At 39.7% G+C, this 13,649-nt stretch overlaps 1 protein-coding gene across 6 annotated transcripts in view; it reads right to left on the bottom strand.

The window, feature by feature from the left end:
- The window catches only part of LOC128115875 (zinc finger protein 431-like), a 75,334-nt gene that overhangs the window by 44,269 nt on the left and 17,416 nt on the right, over positions 1-13,649 (bottom strand). The gene's annotated exons all lie outside the window — the stretch shown is intronic.

Here is a 13,649-nt window from a genome sequence, read left to right as displayed (position 1 = left end):
TTCCATGATATTTTGTTATCTATTTGCTGTTTCTTGGTATCGACTACATACTTGTATTAAACTCCAAAAGCATGACTATAGTACTGATGTCATGTATTATATAAAGACTGTATTGTGTCTTCTCTAAGGTTTAATTTAACAGATTGTGCCTAAGAAATATTAATTTATTACATTATCTTATACACAGTTTCTATTAAGCATCCTTTTATTGTTGTTTAATTGTTGTTGCTCAGCACTATCTTAAGACACACAATTGTCACCTTTCTATGATCAGCTGTGCCTGCTTACAAAGGATGACCACCACCAGGTTTGCTGACGGTTGCTATTCCATCATGGAAGGAGGGAGCCCCTCCTTCTGTGTATACAGCCTCTTTTTCAGGCAACTCTATGCAATGCATCCCTAATGACTTGGGACCTTGTGGTTTTAGGGAGGAGCTAGAGTGCATAGCCTGGGAAAGTCTTGGGAGGAGGCAGATTCTGTGTATTCACCTATGAGAAAGCCAAATTTAAAAGTGGGCATTTACCTTGAGTGCTATCAGGCTTACTTGCCTTGCCAACTAAGAAATGTAATGTGATGGACAGTATATGGGCAGTGGAAGAGAGAAGGTGAGCTCCACATTTGCAGCTATGGGAGAGCCATTGTACATACTGGTGGAGACATTCCTGGGGTGGCTGCTTTTGGGTATTTTACTTAGAGTTTCTATTGCTGTGAAGAGACACCATGACTACAGCAACACTTATAATGGAAAACATTTCATTGGGGCTGACTTACACTTTAAGAGGGTTTAGTCCATTATCATCACGGCAGAAAACACAGCATCATGTAGGCAGACACAGTGCTAGAGAAAGAGCTGAAAGTTCTACATCTAGATCAGCAGGCATCAGAAAGTGACTGTGGCCGGCTGTGGTGGCACACGCCTTTAATCCTAGCACTCAGGAGGCAGAGGCAGGTGGAGCTCTGTGAGTTCAAGGCCAGCCTGGTCTACAAAGTGAGTTCCAGGAAAGGTGCAAAGCTACACAGAGAAACCCTCTCTCGGAAAAAAAAAAGTCACTGTGACATACTTCCTCCAACAAGGCCACAACTACTCCAACAAGGCCCCACCTCTTTAATGCCACTCCCTATGGGACTTTGGGAGCCATTTTGACTTAAACCACTACAGTATCAAAACCTTTGTAAGTACCTTTTCAACAATGCTCAGTAAGTAAGCTCAATAAACTCATTGGTTCCCTAGGATGGTGAAATTGTACTTTGCATCACATTGGGACTTACAGGGATGGGATAGACATGGCTTCTTCCCCCTCCACAGGGGAGAAAATTCACACAACAGATTGTAAACATATTTTTTAATGTTCCTATGTCTCATGGTATTTTAAAAAGGAAGCAATACATAAAAGAAAATGTTAAAAGAATATAAATGTGGAAATGACCTTAGTAAAGAAGAATGTAGTTATATGAAGATGATGATGCATGGAAAGCTCCAGAAAAAGAAGACTGGAAAGGTTTTGCAAGTTATGAAGGTCTGAGCAAGTTGTCTAAGGTACATAAAGGATGAAATTTAGAGATAATGTATTTATTAAAGTTGGCAAGATCAGATATCAACTACTTCAAGGACTGGCTAAAAATGTCAAGCAAATTTTATTGTGTTATGTCTGGCTATTGAAATAATATGTAGTAGTTGGAAGTACCAAGCTGGTATAAAACTGATCATCTAAGTGTTTGCTAATCATTCTTGGAGGCTATTCTAATGTGTTTAGATGGACAGAAGGGGAGAATATTCTCCCCTTTCCAGACAAGGTCAGCGAGGTCCCTGGGAACAAAAGCTGAAGGAAAAGGACAAGTCATCCAAGAAAAAAAAAATGTCCCAAGAAAAAGAGTAAGTTGGCCTATTGGCATATCAATTATCTAACAGGATAAAATTTCCTAAGTCTTCCTACATGTTTGTTTCTGCTGTTCTCTACAGACACATACACAAATAAATGGTCTTTATGTAAACCCTGTTCAATTAAAAGTTAAAGCTGGCTTTGGAGTTGGATTTTGGCTGTCTCCTTCCCTAAACCCAAGCATGCTTGTTAAAAAGAAAACCCAAAATCTCTGTATCACGTCAGAAGAGCCATCTGATATGGGACAGAAGAAAACCAAAATTTAGGGACTATTCTATTGCCACTAATCTCATAATTCTTTGGTTTCATTCTGACTCTTTAAAACTTTTCTTAAGGTATAAATTTTATATTAAAATTTATAAGATTTATATATATTTTAAACTTTTATCATGATATTACTAGTCATATAGAGTACTAACTAATCCTAGAAAAAAAGGCTTCATCTAGCTGCCTGTACATGATTTCAGGTAGGAGTTTTTATCAGTTTTCTGCAGAGAACCATAACCACCCCTAACAGCAACAACTTTGAAGTCTCCAAAAAGATGATGGGGCCCCACAATGATGATTCTATCAGGATGATGATAATACCACCAAGCTGAAAACAACACCCAAAGATTGGCTTTGGAATACAAGCCACTCAGGACAATTTTGAGATGGCTAGCTGAGATGATCCAGCTTCACAGACTACTTGAGCAAGGACTTGAGACAAGCTCTGCACTTTCGAATTATGCTTAGAATGGACAAAAAATGATACAGCTGACTCTCCCAGGACTTGACAACTAACTCCAAATTTTTCTTTTCAGGATCCCCTAAAGATGCCATCACCTCCAGAGAGCAGGAAGTACTTTTAAGAAAATGAAGCCCACATTCCCAGGAGGTGGAGTGGGTGGCTTTTTTGGTCATTCAATGGGTTGTGGATAATTGTTATTGTTTAGGGTATTTGATTACAAAGGAGATTAGATTTAAGTTTCTTGTTTGAAAAAAAAGAAAAAAGAGGATATAGATGAGAGGTAGATTATTGAATCTACTCTGAAAAAAAACCAGATATAGAAATTATAGATTAAAAGAATAAATTGAATCAATTCTGAAAAGGAAAAAGGGGAAGATACAGATATAAGACAAAAAGGTAGAACCTACATTTAAAATGCAGCTACTAGTTTTAAATATTTTACATTGGCTTGTATTTTTGTATAGTGTATACAAATTACATATATTGATATAAATTTGAGATTGATTTTGTCAGAAAATACTACACAAATATTTCTAATATTGTTCAAGGTATTGTGCCTATACAGTTCATTTAACAATGTAATGCAATTTTCTAATCCTTGAAAGTTATTACCAACTATTTAGGATAATAAAGAAATGCAGGTTAGTAGTTAGTCATTACAATCAAACTTGCAGTCAGTCATATTAGGTATGTTTTCAAGGTCAAGCAGAGATATATTTTAGATAGACAGGTCATCTTCAAACACTTCAGAGATCGGCAGAATATGGCATTTAAGATGTTTTAATAACATGGATTTTTTTCTTTTTTTATGACAATGATACATGTCTGTTCCTGGCAGCACCAATCTACTTCAGAGAAGATGATGGGCACCAAAGAGACTCCTTATGGAGTTAACTTTCACTGTGGTAAAAGTTAGCCACTGGGCAAAAAAATGCCCTTGCTTCGAATGCTGACAGTATTCTGTCCAAAATGGACAAGCAGGACAGAAAAGAAAGAACTGCTGATCCTTGCCAAGACAAAGTAGGAAAGCTCTTTAGAAAAATCCTGCTTTACAGATGAGTCTGTCAGATATGCTAAGCCTGTAGGCCAAAGATGGATGCCCCAACATTGCAGAGAAACCTCGGGGACTATCCAGGCAGTTAGCTGTTTCTGTCATAACTCACATTTGTTTTAGAAGCTGCTTGTTTGCACTTCCTGTTTAACTAGGTAATATTATTTATTTCCTTCTTAGGTCTCTGAGGGAGTTGAAGAGTAGAAGGTTATAGTTATACTTTTCCTTGTTAACAAATTCAGAAAAGAAACGCACTAAAGAGTTATAAAGTTTATAAATTTGAAAGACATTGGGCTGGAGAGATGGCTTAGAGGTTAAGAACACTGGCTGTTCTTCCAGAGGTCTTGAGTTCAATTCCCAGCAACCACTTAGTGACTCACAACCATCTATAATGAGATCTGGTGCCCTCTTCTGGCCTATAGGCAGAATATTGTATATATAATAAATAAATCCTTTTTAAAAAAGAAAGACATCAAAAGATAGTTTTTGGTTGGTAATATAAGTTAGGACAGAAAGTGAATGAGGTACATTTTGGACTCAACAAAATAGGATAGATAATGGAATATTTTCTCTGAATTTGTCAAATGCAAATTGACTAGACATTGTTGATGTATTTATTGCCTGTATATATTGTATATAGTTATTGTACTTATTGTATATAGTTTTTCTTATATTAGTTATAATTTTTTTATTTTAGACAAAAAAGGGGAAATGTGATATTTTATTTGTGCTCTAATAAATAACGCTTGCCTGGAGATCAGAGAATAAGCCAGCCACTACATTAAATATAGAAGTCAGGCAGTGGTAGCACACACTTTTAATCCTAGCATTCAGGAGGCAGAGATACATCTGGATGTATGTGAGTTCAAGGCCACACTGGGAACAGAACTAGTCATGGTGGCACACACCTTTAATCTCAACACTAGTTAACCATAGAGGACTGGAGGTCTGTACTGGTCTATTTTTCCTTCTCACTGACCAGTCAAGTCCCAGTCTGGAATCTGTCCCAGGACTGTCTTCCCAGCACTAGGCAACAGAGGCAAGATAGAGTGTTCAAAGAAATTCTCAATTGCATAGCATGAGGCAAGCCTGGGCTGCAGGAGACACTACACTAAACATAAACAAATAACAAACAGCGCTTGAGAAAAAAAGGAGCCAAACTATTAATGACCTAGAAACATTGGAGAACAGACACAAATAGAGATAAGAGCTGTAATGCTTTTAAGCAAAATGAAATAAAAATAATACCAGTAATAGGCTTTTTAAAAGGATAAATATAATTGAAAAAACACATAGCTATCCTGACTTTGAAAAAGAGCAGGCCATTCTCTGGTAGAGAGAATGTTATAAATAATATATTGTTTGACCTTGCCACTGTGTGTAATGTTAGCTGCTGAGATCTGTAACCTGACACACACAGCTCCAGCCAATGGCCTGTGTCTCACCTCACTGAGCTGACTTAACTGTGCCAACCAGGATTGAACACACCTGCAAAGGAGTGAGTGCCCCAGTTGGGAAATTCAGTATTCATTGGCTCAAGCTAACCTTCCCAATCTGTGCACCAACCAATCTGGCCTGCCTTCATTCACACGACATGAATTAATGTATGTTGGAAAATCACAAAACCATTGACATTGTGACAATCAGGTCCTTTTTCATAAGGGAGACTACAGCAGCTGATTCCCTACTCTGTTCCCCCTGCAGTGTGCACAGCAAACTTCCCTCCTAGTCTGGTCTGAAAGCCGAAGCCATGCTTCACACACAAATCCTTATCCTGTGACTGCAATGAGCAGATGACTACATGACTCAGAGGGACAATTTTAAAACTCAGTCATGTTACAGACCTTTAATTTAAGAATTTTGTTGGTTTAATCAAGAAGGCAGTAAGAACATTGCCCTGGGGAACAACAGATTGGGATCAAGGCCAGCTGAGTCAGCATAAGAGAGCTTGTTCCAGAAATAGTTTCCAAAAAGCAGGAGGTACAGCTGTTCTAGAATAAATATGTCTTTATAGGAAAAATTACTCCACACAGTTAAGAGATTAATAAACAAAAATCTGTTTAATAAGAGCATGCATCCAACTCTGGCTAATGCTAAAAGAGGAGCCAACCTAGAACTGATTTTCCATTATATTTATGATGTCATCCTTAAATTTCTTTTAGGATCAGGCCCCAGGATATACTTTGAACAATTTAAATAGGGACAGGAGTATTGTCACTTACACACATGAAGATTTACAGAGAAAAAAATCTATCTTTTAGATCATACACTAGAATCTATATTTAAAAGATGTATCAATACTTTTAAAAGATGTATCATTGTCTTTAATTCTTACACATACAAAATTATGAGAGCACAAATACAGAAAATATCAGGGAAAAGTCATGTATCAGCAGTGTGAATGCTGTTCTTAGATGAACAATCCTGCTGAGATATTCAAACCTCAGAATAAGGCTGCTTTTGCCTCTGAGCATGTTGCCTCAGAGAAAGTAGACAGTTGCTTCCATGCAGGACCAGAAGGAGTTCATTTTAACTAGCTTTGCCTGCTTTCTGTCTCAGGGCTGTGACATCATGATAGAGAATTCCATTATTTATTTATTTATTTTTATAAATTTTATAATTAATTTAATTTTACATATCAGCCACGTATTTCCCCGTCTTCTCTCTTCCTGCCCTCCCCCCAATCCACCCACCATTCCCACCTTCTCTAGGGCAAGGACTCTCCTGGGGATTCAGCTCAGCCTGGTAGATTCAGTTGAGGCAGGTCCAGTCCCCTCCTCCCTTCACCCAGGCTGAGCAAAGTGTCCCAGCATAGGCCCAAGGCTCCAAAAAGCCAGCTCATGCACTAAGGACAGGTACCGGTCCCACTGAACGGGGGCTCCCCAAACAGTTCAAGCTAATTGACTGTCTCACTTATCTAGAAGGCCTGATCCAGTTCCATGGGGGCTCCTCAGCTATTGGTTCATATTTCATGTGTTTCTACTAGTTTGGCTATTTGTCCCTGTGCTTTTTCCAGTCATGGTCTCAACATCTCTTGCTCATACAATCCTTCCTCTCTCTCACCAATTGGACTCCCAGAGCTCCACTTGGGGCCTGGCCGTGGGTCTCTGCATCTGCTTCCATCAGTCATTGGATGAGAGTTCTACCATGACAGTTAAGGTGTTTGGCCATCAGATCACCAGAGTAGGTCAGTTCGGGCTTTCTCTCAACCATTGCAGTAGTCTATTGTGGAGGTATCTTTGTAGATTTCTGGGGAACCTCTCTAGCACTTTGATTCTTCCTATTCACATGGAGTCTTCATTTATCATGGTCTCTTTTTCCTTGTTCTCCCTCTCTGTTGTTGATCCAGCTGGGATATCCTGCTCCCCTAAGCTCTCTTTCCCCTGACCCTTGCCCTTCATTACCACCCCCCTCATGTCCAGTTTGCTCATGTAGATCTCATCCATTTCTCTGTTGTTGGGTGATCCCTGTGTCTTTCTTAGGGTCCTGTTTTCTAGGTAGCCTCCCTGGTGATGTGAGTAGCAGTCCAGTCATCCTTGTTCCACATCTAGCATCCTCCTATGAGTGAGTACATGCCATATTTGTCTTTCTGAGTCTGGGTTACCTCACTCAGGATGATTTTTTCTAGATCCATCCATTTGCCTGCAAACCTCATGATGTCATTGTTTTTCTCTGCTGAGTAGTACCCCATTGTGTATATGTACCACATTTTATTTATCCATTCTTCAGTTGAAGGGCATCTAGGTTGTTTCCAGGTTCTGGCTATTACAAACAATGCTGCTATGAACATAGCTGAGCAGGTGCCCTTGTGGTATGATTGAGCATTCCTTGGGTATATGCCCAAAAGTGGTATAGCTGGGTCTTGGGGGAGATTGATTCCCAGTTTTCTAAGAAAGCACCATATTGATTTCCAAAGTGGCTGTACAAGCTTGCAATCCCCAATGGTGCTGGCATAACTGGATGTCAACATGTAGAAGGCTACAAATAGATTCATATCTGTCACCGTGCACAAAACTTAAGTCCAAGTGGATCAAAGACTTCAACATAAATCCAGTTACTCTGAACCTGATAGAAGAGAAAGTAGGAAGTAGTCTTGAATACATTGGCATAGGAGATCACTTCCTAAATATAACACCAGTAGCACAGACACTGAGAGAAATAATCAATCAATGGGACCTCTTGAAACTGAGAAGCTTTTGTAGAGCAAAGGACACAGACAACAAGACAAAGCGACAGGGGAAAAGATCTTCACCAACCCCACATCTGACAGAGAACTGATATCCAGAATATATAAAGAACTCAAGAAATTAGACGTCAAAATGCCCAACAGTTCAATTCAGAAATGGGCTATAGAGGGTAGATGTAACCAACCATCTTATTAAATAAGAAATACAGAGCCAATTCAGAGAAGAAAGCCAAGAGGTTAGAGCTAAGATCCTCACCATTCCTGCTTCAGCGTTCCTCTTCAGCCAAGAGAGTTCTCTGAAAAAAGGACCTACTTCCTGTGTGTATGTCTTTATATAGTCTAGCTGTTCTGCCTTCTCATTGGTTGTAAACCCAAACATGTGACTGCCTCATCACTGCCTGTATGTACAGCCCTCCAGGTTCTCTATGGTATTGAGATTAAAGGCGTGTGTCTCCAATGTTGGCTGTATCCTTAAACACACAGAGATCTACCTAGCTCTGTCTACCAAGTGCTGGGATTAAAGGCGTGCGCCATCACCGCCACGCTCTTGCTATGGCTCTAATAGCTCTGACCCCCAGGCAACTTTATTTATTAACATACAATTAAAATCACATTTCAGTACAAATAAAATATCACCATAATAGAGCTAAACAGAATTCTCAACAGGGGAAGCTCAAATGGCTGAAAGACATTTAAGGAATTGCTCAACATCTCTAATCATCAGGGAAATGCAAATCAAAATGACTCTGAGATACCACCTTAAACCCGTCAGAATGGCTAAGATCAAAAACACTGAAGACATGCTTGAGAGGATGTGTCGCAAGGGGAACTCTCCTCCATTGTTGGTGGGAATGCAAGGGGAATTTTTTTTTTTTTCGAGACAGGGTTTCTCTGTGTAGCTTTGCGCCTTTCCTGGAACTCACTTAGTAGCCCAGGCTGGCCTCGAACTCACAGAGATCTGCCTGGCTCTGCCTCCCAAGTGCTGGGATTAAAGGCGTGCGCCACCACCGCCTGGCTGCAAGGGGAAAATTTTTATACAGAGTATATATTTGAAACTTACAGGCCCATGGTCCTAGTAGTTGGGGGAGGGTAGTCCCAAAATCAACACACACACACACACACACACACACACACACACAGAGAGAGAGAGAGAGAGAGAGAGAGAGAGAGAGAGAGAGAGAGAGAGAGAGAGAGATCCCATGCTCAGGAATAGGCAGATTGTGAAACTAAGGAGTACTTACTTATCTGAAGTCCATTTGACTTGCCAGAGGTAGAGCCAAGTCAATACCCTGAAGCTGACAAGATTTTTTGAGTTTACAAAAGAGAAAAAAGTTTTAGATATGTTATCACTAACACTGTTTGCAATCTGTATTCAATTCCACATCGTACAAAAGGCAGTAGACTCATGCCTTTGAGACATAGAAGCTTGGGGACCCAAAAATGATTTTGGATTAAAAGCATGATCACTTTGTCTGGAGGGATGGACATATATATTTGACAGATGTTTTTTAGCACAATTAAGAGCACTTTTAAGTCTATACTTAGAAGACAGTCAAAGCAAATATAAAATCCTGACCTGTGACTTATAATAGTACTTTGTGCTTTACCAGCTTTTCAGAACTCCATTGATTGATGCTGAAATTTTGAACTATAGACAATTTAGTATAACAATAACACAGAGGAGGAAAGAAATTTGGAAGTTTTATACCTTTATAACTAGTACACTTAAGCTTTCATAATTTCAGACCTATACATACTGTGGTGATTTGAATAAAAATGACTCCCATAAGCTCACAGGGAGTGGCACTATTAGGAAGTGTGGCTGTGTTGCAGGAGGTGTGTCACTGAGGGTGGGCTCTGAGGTCTTAGATGCTTAAGCCTGGCCAGTGTGTCACTATGTCTTCCTGCTGCCTGTTCATCTGGATTTAGAACTCTCAGCTGACTCTCTAGCATCATGTCTGCCTGCATGCTTCCCTCCATGATGATAATGGACTAAACCTCTGAACTGTAAGCCAGCTCCAATGAAATGTTAACTTTGTAAGAGTTCCCATGGTCATGGTGTTTCTTCACAGTAATTAAAAACCCTAACTAGGACAGAAGATGGTACCAGGGACTGGGATGTTGCTGTGATAGGCCAGACCATGATTTTGTTTGGAGGAATGTGGACATTGGGACTTTGGTTAGAAAAGCTGTTGAATGCTTTAAGTGTTGCTTCTTGGGCCATTCCAGTGCGAGCTTGGAAGACAATGGTGCTGAGGGTGATTTGGACTATGGGTGAATTGCTCAAGAGGTTCAGAGAAGAACATGAATATGTGGTTTACAGAGCATTCTAGAGAATAGCTTGAAAAGAGACCCTTATGATGAGCAGTTCTAGTATCTAATAGAATATAAGCCCATATTACCTTTAATAGGAATACTAATGTGAAAGTGTCCTAGGCAAATGGGAAGAGATTTGACTCCAAAGGAAAAATTGAATACAGTCCCTTCTTCAGATTGATGAGTCTATTATTGTCCCAAAGTCCAGTCATAAACACAGAGACATTAGTAAAGATAACAGGAGCTGGACCTATTCAATCTACAAATTGAAATAGAGGAGGATGAGGAATGAAAGACCAATACACGTGACCAGAGGCACTCACCACAGACACACAGGTCAAAGCAGGTCATATTACCAGAAAAAGATTCTCAAGTAACATAAGGCTCCGTGTATTTCATAGAGTAACTACTACTCCCTTGGTGCACAGGGCCTTAACTTGGCACCTGGTGGGCAGACATGAATGCTGATGATACGCTCCATATCTGCTTTCACCCTTTAGCTGGAGGTGTGCTATCTTTCTGGTGACTTTCACTATCTCCTTACCCTCTGTCATCGTCCTTGATGGCCAGGAGCCAGAGGAGCTAAAGAGGAATCTGTAATGATTCAGTGGATAAACTGGTAATGACAGACGCACCCCCTTCCCAATTTTCTTCAGCCAACTGGGATTCCAGGTCTCAAACTGTTTAAACTACATAGGCCAATTTAAAGGCAGTTCAGAATGCTCTGTAGAGAAATGATTTTTAGCTCTCAAACATACATCACCAGGAGGTGAATTTTAAAAATCGAGAGTAAATAAGTGCAAGAATACCCTTTGGTGCTCCCCTTTTATTTTTTTATTTCACGTTTCAGGTTTTTTTTGAGACAGGGTTTCCTCTATGTAACTCTGGCTGTTCTGGAACTTGCTCTGCAGACCAGGCTGGCCTCTGCCTCCTGAGTGCTGGGACTAAAGGTGTAGACCATCACCTCTCAGCCCCCATTTTATTTTTTAATAATTTTTCTTTTAGTGTTCTATGTGCTCTTTCAATTATATCCTGACCTTGAGGATTATAAGGAATGCTTGTAATATGATTAACATTTCATTCCTTACAGAAGTTCTAAGATTTCTGTACTATACACTGGTCCACTGTTAGATTTTATAGAAGTAGGCACTCCTGCAACAGAAAAGTTTGTATAAGAGCAAAATGCAGAAGCATTCTCTGAGGATTGAGGAACTGCCCAAGAAACTTAGAAACAGGTAACGCTGTATGCAGGTTTGAGGCACAAGCGGAAAGTGGATGACATCCATTTGCCTTAATTCATTAGTATTTTAAACTCTGGGAATAACTTCAGCTATATGGCCATGACAGTGTAAGAGAGCACAAATGTGACATTCTGCACAATTTGTCTCACTTGTTTAAGCAGGTTGTGGCACTATACATGAGGTCAATTAGTATTAGTGTGTAGGTGTTGATGCCCCTGTTCTGGAGAAGTAAAAATCAGGCAGGTTAATGCATAAGCTTGCTTATTTCTCTCTGCAACAAAACGGGGAGGTTAAAGTGTGCATGAACATGATTAATAAACAAGGGATGTGTACAGATGTGAACCTGATGTAGTTCCTGTAGTGGTGGGAGCATAACAGGATGTGAAGACAAAACTAAAGCAGTTTCTATTGCTGGAAACAATCCAACTACATAAGCAGAATCTGAAATGGTAATTAAGGGTTAATGAATTAACCATAACTGATGAATCAAAACACTAGTTTCACCTGTTGAGCTCAGGAAAAAGAAATATTAATAAATTGATGAGTATCAGGACCATTAATCCCTCCTGTATCATTAGATGAGCCATCAATAAAATAAATTTCTGCCTGCGGAATGGGAGAAAATGGACAATTTTTGTAGTCACAAATTCAGTTATTAGGAGAAAATCTAATTGCTGGCCAGATGGATAATGATTTCCTACCCTTCATGGTAATCTACAAATAAAATCTGAAAATCCATAGAATTGTATAACACTTTCAAACACCGATTGTTAGAGGTAATATAACACATCAAAGAGTAAGGAGAGCACTTAGTATTTTCTGACCATTATGGTGTAAATATTTTCATTCCAGAGGTTTATTTTCTGGTGTTTATAATAACTATAAGGAGACAAGTTAGTGAGGAAAATAAATAAGTTCAAAGGCAGTGTCTTAGGGTTTCTATTGCTGCAATGAAACACCATGACCAAAGAGCAAGTTGGGGAGGAAAGAGCTTATTCAGCTTATACTTCAGCATTGCTGTTCATCATTGAAGGAAGTCAGGACATGATCTCAAAATAGGGTAAGATCCTAGGAGCAGGAGCTGATGCAGAGGCCATGGAGGGGTGCTGCTTACTGGCTTGCTTCCCCTGGCTTGCTCACCCCACCTTCTCATAGAACCCAGGAACACCAGCCTAGGCATGGCACCACCCAGCATGGGCTGGGTCTTCCCCCATTGATCACTAAATGAGAGAATGCCTTACAGCTGGATCTTGAGACATTTCCTTGACTGAGGCTCCTTCCTCTCTGGTGACTCTAGCTTGTGTCAGGTTGACAGGAAACCAGCCAGTATAGGCAGTGAAGAATCCTCATGACACAAAAATGCCTCTTCTACTCTGGATTCAAATAGCTGTAGTTGTTTTCTTGCCCCAGGAGACAATATGTGAGGACTGTGCAAGGAAACCTTCTAGAGTTTTTTTTTTCTTTCTGGAGAAAGGGTTTCTCTGTGTAGCTTTTGGAGTCTATCCTGGAACTTGCTCTGTAGACCAGGCTGGCCTGGAACTTACAGAGATCCACCTGCCTCTGGCTCCCCAGTGCTGGGATTAAAGGCATGTGCCACCACCACTGGCCCTTCTAGAGCTTTAAATAATATTGTTAGTGCATAATTGGACATTCCTAAAGCAGAATGAATCCAATTAAATACCCCCTAATAATTTATAAAAGTTAACTTTATTTTTTAAATTGTCTTGTCTATGGACATTTTTTTTGGTGTGGTTTAAAAGTTGTTCTAGCAACCAGTTTTCCCAAACATTGCATTTTGTTCCTTTTTAGTGTAATAATGAGACCATTTAAAAATAGCATGTCCCGAGTCATGTCTTATATGAATTGTAGTTCTTCCTCTTTGGAATTGAGTAACAGGTTATTATCCATATTGAATGATAGGAGCCTGAAAGAAGGGTTTTATTTCTAGTTCATGTTCCTTTTCAATATTATTTTGGACTCTGCCCCATATTTCATCTAAATATTCTAAAGTTCCTTCTTCTGGAAGCTAGAGGTTATAATCATAAGCAACTTGTAGGCAGTTGAATAGTTGTGATACTACTGCTTGTGCTTCTCTTTTCTTTAAAAAATGATTCACAAGGGCTGGAGAGATGGCTCAGTGGTTACGAGCACCGACTGCTCTTACAGAGAATCTGGGTTCAATTCCCAACACCCAAATGTCAGTTCACAACTGTCTACAAGTAACTCCAGTTCCAAGGGACCAAA

This window comes from Peromyscus californicus, unplaced genomic scaffold, assembly GCF_007827085.1.
Source record: "Peromyscus californicus insignis strain IS unplaced genomic scaffold, ASM782708v3 Scaffold_1__1_contigs__length_55948999, whole genome shotgun sequence".
Taxonomy (NCBI): Eukaryota; Metazoa; Chordata; class Mammalia; order Rodentia; family Cricetidae; genus Peromyscus; species Peromyscus californicus.
Note: the sequence above shows the minus strand (reverse complement) of the source record. Positions and strands in the feature narration are given on the sequence as shown.